The following is an 11,100-nucleotide window of genomic DNA, read 5'->3' as shown; positions in this document are numbered from 1 at the left end:
CAACTTAAATTCTAGAAATATCAAATTTTTGAGATGCCCCTGAATACTTCTATACCTTTTTGTTAGATGATTATTCTTCTCAAGTTTCCTTACTTGCTCCTATCTTTTTTTTTTTTACTTTTTCCTCACCGAATTGCTATTTAGCTCATCCATTCTGAATCTTTCCCTTCCTTTTGACTGCCAGATTTGATTAGGTTAATTTGTTTGATGTACAGGTTCCTTATAGGTGATTTCCCCAAGAGCTTTCCATTAAAACTTCTGCATACAAATCTCTCTCCATTTTTATATCCAAGGAAGCCAGAGTAGTTCAACTGCCATTAGTGGTCCTAGGAAAAAAAAGACCCAAAATAAAATATGTACCAAATAAGTGACTGGCAACACAAAGTGGTGAGAACATAAAGTGAGCATGTTGAACATAAATAATATATTGAAATATACATTTCACTGGAGAAACAAAGTGATAGGAAAGTCTGGAAAACACTCCATTTACTCTGGTAATGAGCTATTAGCAAAATTGCAATTCACTGTGGTGGCTGTCCTTTGGATGTAAGAGCTGATACTAGGAGATGATATAAAACTGGGAAATGTAAATAATTGAACTCCTAAATTATTTGTCTTAATTACCAGGAGTAAGTTGGTAAAATTAAGACCAAAATCAACGTGAACAGGAGGAACAGTTGACAGCCCCCCCAATGCCCACAGAGAGATGGTCAAGATGTTTGATAGGATATGGTATTTGCAGGGAAATGTACATGCACAATCAATAAGAATATTTCTTAATCTATTCAATAAAAAGAATTTAAATATGAATGATCGAAAGGCTAAGGGCAGCTCTCCAACAAAACATAATTCACACACCTAGGCCAGTTCTCAGATCTGGAACTGAAAGTTGCATCCTCATGATGAAAGCCCTACAGAACCAGTGGGAATGTATAAGGGGACCATGATTTCCTAATTCCTGAGAAATCAATCAATTTGGTAATCATACCCTAGGTAAAAAGAAATACCCAATCATTTCAAGGATTGTTGACACTGATAACTAGGGATAAATACCAACATCGATATTCAAGAATATTAAATGTCGTTATGTTTCTCTGTTAAATTGGTGGCATAAGGGGCTAGGAAACGATGGAGTTGTTTTAGTGGACTTCTTCACCACTGTCACCCAGAGACCTGAGGAGAACAATTTTAGAGGAATAAAAGTTTATTTGGAGCTTTTGGCTTCAGAGGTCTTAGTCAATTGACAGTGGGCTTCATTGCTCTGGACCCAAGATGAAGTAAAACCTCATGGTAAAAGAGGAAAGCAGCTCAGGTATTAGCCAACAGGAGGCAGAAAGAGCTCTGCTCACTAGGGACAAAACATAAACCCCCAAAGGCATGCCATCAGTGACCCACCTCCTTTAGCCACACCCTACATTCCTACAGTTATCACTCAGTTAATCCACTGAAGTGGAATGATGCACTTAATCATTAATAATAATGATTAAGTTCGGGCTTTCATAGCCTGATCATCTCCCTTCTAAACTTTCTTGCACTATCTAATACGGGAGCTTTGGGGGGACACCTCATATCTAAGCCAAAGCAGGAGTCCTAGTCTAATTTCAATTCAAAGCAGCACCACTGGATCCCACAGCTGACTGAGGCCATTTTCTTAGTCCACATATGTTCATTTGGAATAGATTCATCCTCACACTGTTTTATTGGCTAATGAGATAAAATTAACTAGTGGGAAGTCCAAGTGAAAGGCTTAAAAAAAATAAAAACACATCCTCGGGTAATGGCAGAGACCAAAGTAAAGAATTAAAGCAAGCAAGAATAGTTAATTTTCATGACGTACACATTTAATTTAACAGTTTGGCCTTTAGAAAATTCAGATGGATCCTGGTGATGCCAGTGGATTTATGAAAACCCAATAAAGAAGCACAGATTATAGTTATTGTAGGGGATGTGGTGTCTTTGCTAATGCAGGTTATCCCAGCCTCAGGTAAGTTGTAGGCTTGCATTGACATGATGAATACATTATATTCCATCCTTAGCAAGAAAGAATGTCAGAAGTGATTTTCATTCACATGGGACAGAGAACAACAAACATTTGTGGTCTTGCCATACTGTCCCATTTTCCATCAAAGAAATAAATATTATATACATAGTAGGAAAGGATTCGAACATCTAATTTTTCCACAGAACATAGAATTGTTTTATCATAGTATGTTTATCAAACCATTCAATGAAAATTAAAGAATACATTGGAGTCCTTGATCAATTATATATGCCTCAGAGCATATTATAAAAAAAAGGGACTCAAGACATAACTAAAGTTTTAGGGATCTCTAAGTCTTGCTCATACTGTACATATCCTTCAAAATAAAGAAAAAAAAATATTGCATCTTCTCCTACTACTAAGAGGAAAGCGTAAAACTTTGTAAGTCTTTTTCAGATTAAAAAGGAAACCTGTTATTGTTTGGAACACTGTTCTAACACACTTATGGGATGACACAGTAAGGGTGCAAGCTTTCAGTGTTACCTAAGAAAGGAAATGACTTTCTTGGATGTCCAGTTTATGCTAAGGGTGGCCTTGCCACTTGTACCATATAGTCAAGTATTTTCAATGGCATTTGGGTTATCAGTAAGTACAAAAGAAATCAGGTGGAGTTGTCAGCACATCTCAGTATAAGAATAAAATCATAGAGTTCTGGGGTTTTGGAGAATGATCATAAAATATGCAGCAGAGGTTTATTTTTATGTTTTGTACCTTTAGAGAGTGTCTCCTGGCATGCTACTGGACTTGAGTGGAAATGAATCATCTCACCAAGTAACTGTGGGCCTAGAGCATCCATTATGAATTGTGCTCTATTAAATTCACAAATCACAAGTTTTGTTGGGTCCAGAAGCAAACCTATTTTTAAACAGAAGTGGTACATTCATTATTATGCATGAGTAGGTCTAGACAACAGAATTAAGTAAGTGACACAGTTAATTGACAAGACCACCATTACATCCACTGTCATGGTACCAACATTGCCCTTCAACGTTGCTCATGGACACCTGAAAGGAAGGGTCCTCTATGACTGGTTAATGGGGGAGGTAAAATCTTGGTTCATCATGGGAACTCTAAGTATATGGACAATCTAATATGGCTGCTGTTGAACCATATTCCCACTCAGCTCTGGTTCTGAAAAGCAATAGTCTACACTAACTTCTTCCCACAAGGCAACATTTTAAGTGACATTCATGCTCATCTACCTTGTGTAAAAGGAGAAAGCTGCCTTACATAAGGAATAAACATGGAGTTGCAGGAAGTTGCAAATTTCTTGGCTGATTGTCAGGGAATTGCTAGGATAAGTATGTGGCAGAGATTAAAGATACTGACAGACCCCAAGACCTGAGCTCTCTCACTGATCAAGTTTAACACTGCTATTGCTAAATGTCCAACCCGCCAACAACAGTAATCAATTCTGAACCTCAGCACATGCTAGTTCTCCAATACAATCAGCTACTTTGTGGTACTTTGATTATATTGATCTCTTTAATCCTGGAGAGGTTATTGATTCATCTTGAATGAGATTAACAAATATTATAGCTTTATTTATATTCCTAAACCACAGAGCTTCATTCACCACCACTATTTGAGGAATTACAGTGTCTGATCAATGACATAGACACATAAGTCACATTATATCAAAGTTCACCACATTATAGCAAATATGACAATAGTCATATATCCATGGAATTCATTGGTTCAGACACATTCTGCACTGTTGAGAAACTGCTGACATTATAGAATGAGAAGTGATCATTTGAACTGAGTGCAGTGGTATATGCCTGGAATTACACGGACTAGGAGGAAGGAAGATCACAAGTTTGAGGCATGCCTTGGCAAATTATTGAGATTCTGTTTTTTTTTTTTTTCCAAAGGTGGAATGTATTTCAGTGGTAGTGTTCCTGGATTCAACCCCTAGTACTAGGGGGAAAAAGTAATAAAAATCAATTGTTATCCAGCTTTCCACTTCTGGGACCAAATACCTGAAAAGAGCAACTTGGAGGAGGAAAAAGGTTATTTTGGTTCATAATTTCAGAGGTACAGTCTATAGTGTGTTGACTCCATCACCCTGGGCCTGAGGTGAGGCAGAGCATCATGGCAGAAGTACATATCAGAGTAAAACTACTAATTGCATGGCAGTCAGAAAGCAGAGAGAAGTGTGTGTGTGGGGGGGGGGTGGGAGAACGAGAGAGAGAGAGAGAGAGAGAGAGAGAGAGAGAGAATACAATCCCTAAAGATATGTTCCCAGTGGTCCACCTCCAGCCATGCCCTACCTGCCTATTGTTATCACTCAGTATTCCATTAAAATTATTAACCCATTAGGATTAATCCTTTGATTAGGTTACAGCTTTCATACTCTAATGATTTCACCTCCTGCATTAACAAAGGACTTTTGGGGAACATATCAGAAGCATAACATTCTGCCCATGGCCTCCAAAAGCTCAAGTACATCTTGCAATATGAAATGCACTTAGTCCATCTCCAAGTGTCCCAGTTTTCTGAAAAGTTCCATCATTGCACAAAAGCCCAACTCCAAAGTCTCATTTGAGACTTTAAACAAATTCGTGGCTGTGAGCCCCTTAAGAATAAAAAGCATGTTATGTACATCCAATATATAATGGCAGAGACTAACCATTCCAGTTTCAAAAAGGAGGAACAGGGGCATAGAAAGAAGGAATAGGACTAAAGAAAACCAAAACCCCACTGGGCAAACAAGTCCTGTAAGTCCATGTTCACCCTTAGGAAACAAGGTGGCAAGAGGTAACTTCCAAAGGGCTTGGGCAGCCCAGCCCCTTTGGCCTTGCCTGTTGCAATCCACATGGCCTCTCTCTTAGGTTGTATCTATCCACAGCCAACAGCTCTCCTTAGACTACTTGTCATGATTCTGGCATCCTTTAATCTTGAAGTTCTCTACTGAAGCTCAGCTTTGTTTTCACAGCTTCATGCATTACCTTTTCATGGGCTGCCTGTAGGAATTTCAATACTGCTACACTTTACCTGCCCTCCCACACCTTCCTTTGAAATCCAAGAGGAAGATTCCATGATCTTCTAACTCTAGCATCTTGCAAACCAACACCACATGGATGACATAAGGTCTGCCACCAGCTTCAGCAGTAACTAGAGTTTCTTGGATCAAGGCTTCAGCAACCTTTGAGTGCCTGGGAAGCTGAACATGGGGAATATAATACTGAACAGATATTTCTCAGAAGAAGAAATACAAGTGATCAACAAATATATGAAAAAGTGTTCAACATCTTTAGTAATTAGAGAAATGCAAATCAAAAGTACTCTAAGATTTCATCCCCCCCTAGTTAGAATGGCAGTTATCAAGAATATCATCAATAATAAATGTTGGAGAGAATTTGGGGAAAAAGGTACACTCATACATTGCTGGTGGGACTACAAATTGGTACAACCACTTTGGAAAGCAGTGTGGAGACTCCTTAGAAAACTTGGAATGGAACCACCATTTGACCCAGCTATCTCACTCCTTGGTCTATATCCAAAGGATTTAAAATCAGCATACCATTGTTTATAGCAGCTGAATTCACAATAGCTAAACTGTGGAAACAACCTAGATGCCCATTAATAGATGAATGGATAAAAAAACTGGTATATATACACAATGGAATATTACTCAGCATTAAAACAGAATAAAATTATGGAATTTTCTGGTAAATGGATGGAGTCAGAGAATATCATGTTAAGCAAAGTAAGCCAATCCTCCCAAACCAAAGGCTGAATGTTTTCTGTGATTGGTAGATGCTGATCTATGATGGGGTGGGGCATGGTAAGAATGGAGGAACTTTAGACTGGGCAAAGGGGAGGGTGGGAGAAGGTTATAAGGATAGGAAAGATGGTGGAATGAGATGGACATCATTACCGTAGGTACATGTATGATTTGCACAAATAGTGTGTCTAGGTACACCTGTAGGAGCAGAGTGCCTCTAAGGTTTCTACTCAAAGGAATTATTTTATACCTTTGAATCTGCCACGAATATGGTCTTGCTGATTCTTGAATTACCCTCAAGGTATTTTTTCTATTGTCTCTGTGCAAAGCACTTTATTTTGTTTAATGGCTCTAATCTCCTAAGCCACCACATCTTCCTTGGTCTTAGTTTTATAGGCATTTTTTTTCTGGCCAAACTGCAAATTTTAAGAACATTCTACTCTGCTTTTACCTTCTGATTATCACTGTAAATTTGGCTAAACCTTGTACTGCTTTGAAATTTCCTCCAGTCTGCATCTCCAATTTTTTCCAAGCTCTTCCTGCAAACCAGCTCCAAATACTTCTGAATCACAAAGTCACTTTAGTCACAGCAATGACTCCACTTTTCAGTACCAATTTCTACGTCATTCAGGTTTCTGTCACTGGGACAATATCTGATGAGAATCACTTAGAGGACAAGAAGTTTACTTTGGCTCAGGATTCAGAGTTTCAGTCCATGGTTGGTAAACTCTTTCACTCTAGGACTTCATCACTCTGAGCTTCAGGTGAAGCAGAGCATCATGGTAGAACATCATGATGGAGGAAAACTGCTCACTGCACATTGCCTGAGAAGCAGAGGTTGGGGAGAAAAGCGAAGGATACAAAATTATAGTCATCAAGAGCATGTCCCCAGCTATGTCCCATTTGCCTGTAATTACCACCCAGTGATTCATTAAAATTATTAACTCTTCAAATAGATTATCCATTGATTAGGTCACAGTTCTCATGATCTAATCATTCACCTCCTATATTAACACAGGAGCTTTTGTGTGATATTTCATATTTAAACCAGACCTGAGATTAATTTAACCCAAGAGGTGAAAGATATCTACAATGGCGATTATAGATCATTGATGAAAGAAATCGAAACATGCGCATGTGCACATGCTCACACATGCGCACACAGACATCCTGTATGTGAATTGGAAGAATCAATATTGTTAAAATGCCCATTCTTTCCAATGTGATCCACAGATTCTATCTCCTAAAAATACTAATGGCATTCTGAACAGAACTAGAAAAAAACAACTCTAAAATTATTATGGAGCCACAAAATCTCTGAGAATCAAAGGACATCTTGAACAAAAAAGAACAAATTAGGAGGTATTTTGCTATCTGACTTCAAGATATACTACAGAGATGCAATAATCAAAACAGCATCATGTTGGCATAAAAGCAGATCCATAAAGCAATTAAAATAAAACCTTGAAATAAAGCCAGATGTGCAAGTACAGCCAACTTATTTTTGATAGAGTTGGGATGAATACATAAAAGGTTGGAACCTGACCAGTGGGATTTTAGATGAACCAATTGGTGAAAATAGGAAAAGTTTAAAAAATGCATTTGAAGATACAGACAGGTCTAGATCATGTAGGCAACTATGAGAAGTTTGAATGTCAAGTTTACTGAAAGACCATTGGCAAATTTTAACAGGCAAGTGAGTATTAAAAAAAAAAAAAAAAAGAAAATCTTCTTTTAAATTCTCCTCCCCATTAGTAGGTAGAAAACAAACAGTAGGGAGACAAAAGTAATGGAAATAGCAAGGTCAATTAGGAAGCTATTGTGAGAGCCCAGTTTAGGGATAGCTATAATCCAGAAAAGATGAAGATAAACTATCAGATCATTATATTTATTAAAGAATTTATTCTTAAATTGGAAGTGGCCAGAGTGGTGGTTCAGTTCAGGAGAGGGGGATGACTAATAACTAGGGGAAAAAAGAAAATATGGATGACTGATCAGTTTATAACCTAAGCAACTGAAGAAATAAATGAAAAGAATTACACCAAAAAAGGTGACTATTTTTATTAAATTTGATATTTTTGACTTTTAACCAATTATATTTTATTTACACTTAGAGCACATAAAATCTACAAGTCCGTCTGCCTGTATATTTATAAATAAATGCATGTAGACATATACTGAGGGTATATGTCAAAGAATTTTTACTAGTGCATGGTCACAATCCAAATAATATGAAGATCATTGACTTATAGGAAAAAGAAATCAAAACTCATTAGGGGGATTGTAAAGCTCTTGCTGGTTTGGCCTCTGCCTGACTTTCTATTCTTCTTTGCTATGCTTCTTTTTCTCACAAAAGTCGATTCAAAGAGTTAGAAGTGGAAAACATTTACTGGGCCGTGGTGCTTTTGAAAGGAAAAGGGAAGAGGCAAGTCTGAGCAGGATGCAGACTTGACAGCCTCTGCAAGTCTAGCAGGAGTTGGAGAAAAACTGACTCAGCCTTTATATGATGCTTAGCGCATTTCACAGCTCGGGCCCCTGTGGAAAGAGCGTGACCTCTGCTCACAAGCTGAAACAGACCCTGAAGGAACAAATGGCTGGTAGCTGTAAACCAACCCTATGCTTGCATCTTAAAGGGAGTTTTGAGTGGCATGTTGCTCTCTCGGCTTCACTCCATCCACCTCTACCCCAAAACATACACAGTCACCTCAGTGTTTCCTTATAGGTTTCTTCTGTCTGAAAACCCAAGCCTTGGTTTCCTACAGCATAATTGAATAATTAAACTACAGAGTTTGGTTTCTAATTTCGATCATTTCTTAGCTCTTTAAGCTCAATCAGATTATTAAAATTCTCTGTACATTTACAGATGATTAAGTATTCTTGACTATAAAATAGAGTAACAAATAGAATCTAACTCAGAGAGTTATCATGGGAAACAGGGGAACCCGAGTCTCATGGGAAAGTTTAATTGTTGATACATTAAAAATGGCTTAAATAGAGCCTGCATATCATAGGCACTCAGAAAATATTAGTTGCTATGAAATTTCACCACTTAGTCAATGAACTGTATCATTAGAAACTTCTCAAAGTTCTTTTTTGCATATTAGGCAAAATCACTATTGTAACGCCTAAAAAGGCTATGTTCAAATTTTTGATTGGTATATTAATATTCCACAATGTACTACAAACTGCTTGAGGAAATAATTTTTGTTTATATATAGTTTGTATCTCTAGTGGCTTTGACAATGCCTGATGTACAGGAAGAAAGGAAAGGATGAAGGAATGAATGGGCAGAGGAAGGGAGGAAAGAAGGAAAGGATAATAAAGATCGTGATTAGTTAGCTCTGGGTTCATGTCAGTCAGTTATTGCTGCAGGACCAGACTCCAAGGACTTAACTCCAATTACAATTGGCACCTATTTTGTTGAAATCTGCAATATGGGGGAATATCACAGGGCTAACACCCTTCTCTGTATATGGCAGAGAACGTTTGGCTGCAACAATACAAGACAGAATATCATTGCAAGGAAGTAAGTGAATAAATGATGAAATAATTAAAGTAGAAAAAAATCTGTTTTGAATATAAAAACCCTGGGGATGTTTATAACATGTAAAAAATTCCTTCATATTCCTCTTTGATCATGTTCTACTTTGAAGTTGTGGACAGAGTCCATACCAGATGGCTATAGTGAGTTTTGCTGTATAGTAAAACACAAAAAGAAATATGACAAAGGCCCCAGATAAGGATATTGATAATACCCATACTACTTTACAGATTCCTAGGTCTATATACATTCTTACCTAAATGTCACCTAAAATAAATGATCCTATGGAACCAAACAAAAATGAATAAATGTGGAGAAAGAGCTCTATGTATTCAGGTAAATGACAAAGAAACTGAAATTCAGACACTAGTTAGTGAAAGAAGTGCTCAAAAATAAAATATCTTTTGATTTCTAATTTGTGCTGTCTCTACTACACCACCCAAATATTTATGATCTGTTTGTGATTTTAAGCCTCACTCCAAATTCTGGAATTTTAGCTTAACTAAGTATCTGAGATAAATAAAATTTTTATGTTGTCAAATATTTCTTTTCTAAATTTTTTTTCAATTTCTTTATATATGACAGTGGAATGCATTACAATTCTTATTACACATATAGGGCACAATTTTTATATCTCTGGTTGTATAAATTATATTCACACCAATTCCTGTCTTCATACATGTACTTTGGATAATAATGATCATCCCATTCCACCATTATTTATAACCCTATGCCCCCTCCTTTCCCCCCCAACCCCTCTGCCCTATCTAGTTTATCTATTCCCCCCATGCTCCTTCTCCCTATTTCACTATGAATCAGCCTCCTTATATAAAAGAAAACATTTGGCATTTGGTTTTTGGGGATTGGCTAACTTCACTTAACATTATCTTCTCTAACTCCATCCATTTACCTGCAGCAGATGCCATGATTTTATTCTCTTTTATTGCTGAGTAATATTCCATTTTGTATATATACCACATTTTTTTATACATTCATCTATTGAAGGGCATCTAGGTTGGCTCCACAGTCTATCTATTGTGAATTGTGCTACTATGAACATTGATGTGGCTGTGTCCCTGTAGTATGCTCTTTTTAAGTCCTTTGGGTATAGAATGAGGAAAGGCATAGCTAGGTCAAATGGTGATTCCATTCTCAATTTTCCAAGAAATCTCCATTCTGCTTTCCATATTGGCTACACCAATTTGCAGTCCCATCAGCAGTGTATGAGTGTACCTATTCCCCCACATCCTCGTCAACACTTATTGTTGTTTGTATGCATAATAGCTGCCATTCTGACTGGAGTGAGATGAAATCTTAGAGTGGTTTTGATTTGCATTTCTCTAATTGCTAGTGATGATGAACATTTTTTTCACGTATTTTTTGATTGATTGTATATCATCTTCTGTAAATATTTCTAAAAGTGACCATTACAGAACGCCTTTCTATATAGTAAATTCCATCTGATTCCTGTTACACAGGAGTTATGCACTAGTATATCTGCCTCTTAGATTTTGTTGTAATTTCTTTCTTCTTTTCTATCATTGTGTAATTCTCACAGTGCTAAACACAGTTATTGACATATATTTTACCAAACTGATTGTCTAGGAGCACAAGTCAAAGAAATATTATCAAATAATTTAGCTCAGAATTTTCAGAGGTTTAATTTTTTAAAATATAAGTATCTATCAGATTTATTTCTTATACAGAATAGAATTAAAGAACACAGAACATAAAACCAAAACACCTGGGATTTTAGACTGCTACTTTCTAGCTGTGAGAACCTTGGAC

The sequence above is a fragment of the Callospermophilus lateralis genome, chromosome 10, assembly GCF_048772815.1.
Source record: "Callospermophilus lateralis isolate mCalLat2 chromosome 10, mCalLat2.hap1, whole genome shotgun sequence".
Lineage (NCBI taxonomy): Eukaryota > Metazoa > Chordata > Mammalia > Rodentia > Sciuridae > Callospermophilus > Callospermophilus lateralis.
The sequence above is the reverse complement of the archived record's forward strand: the minus strand, read 5'-3'. Positions refer to the sequence as shown.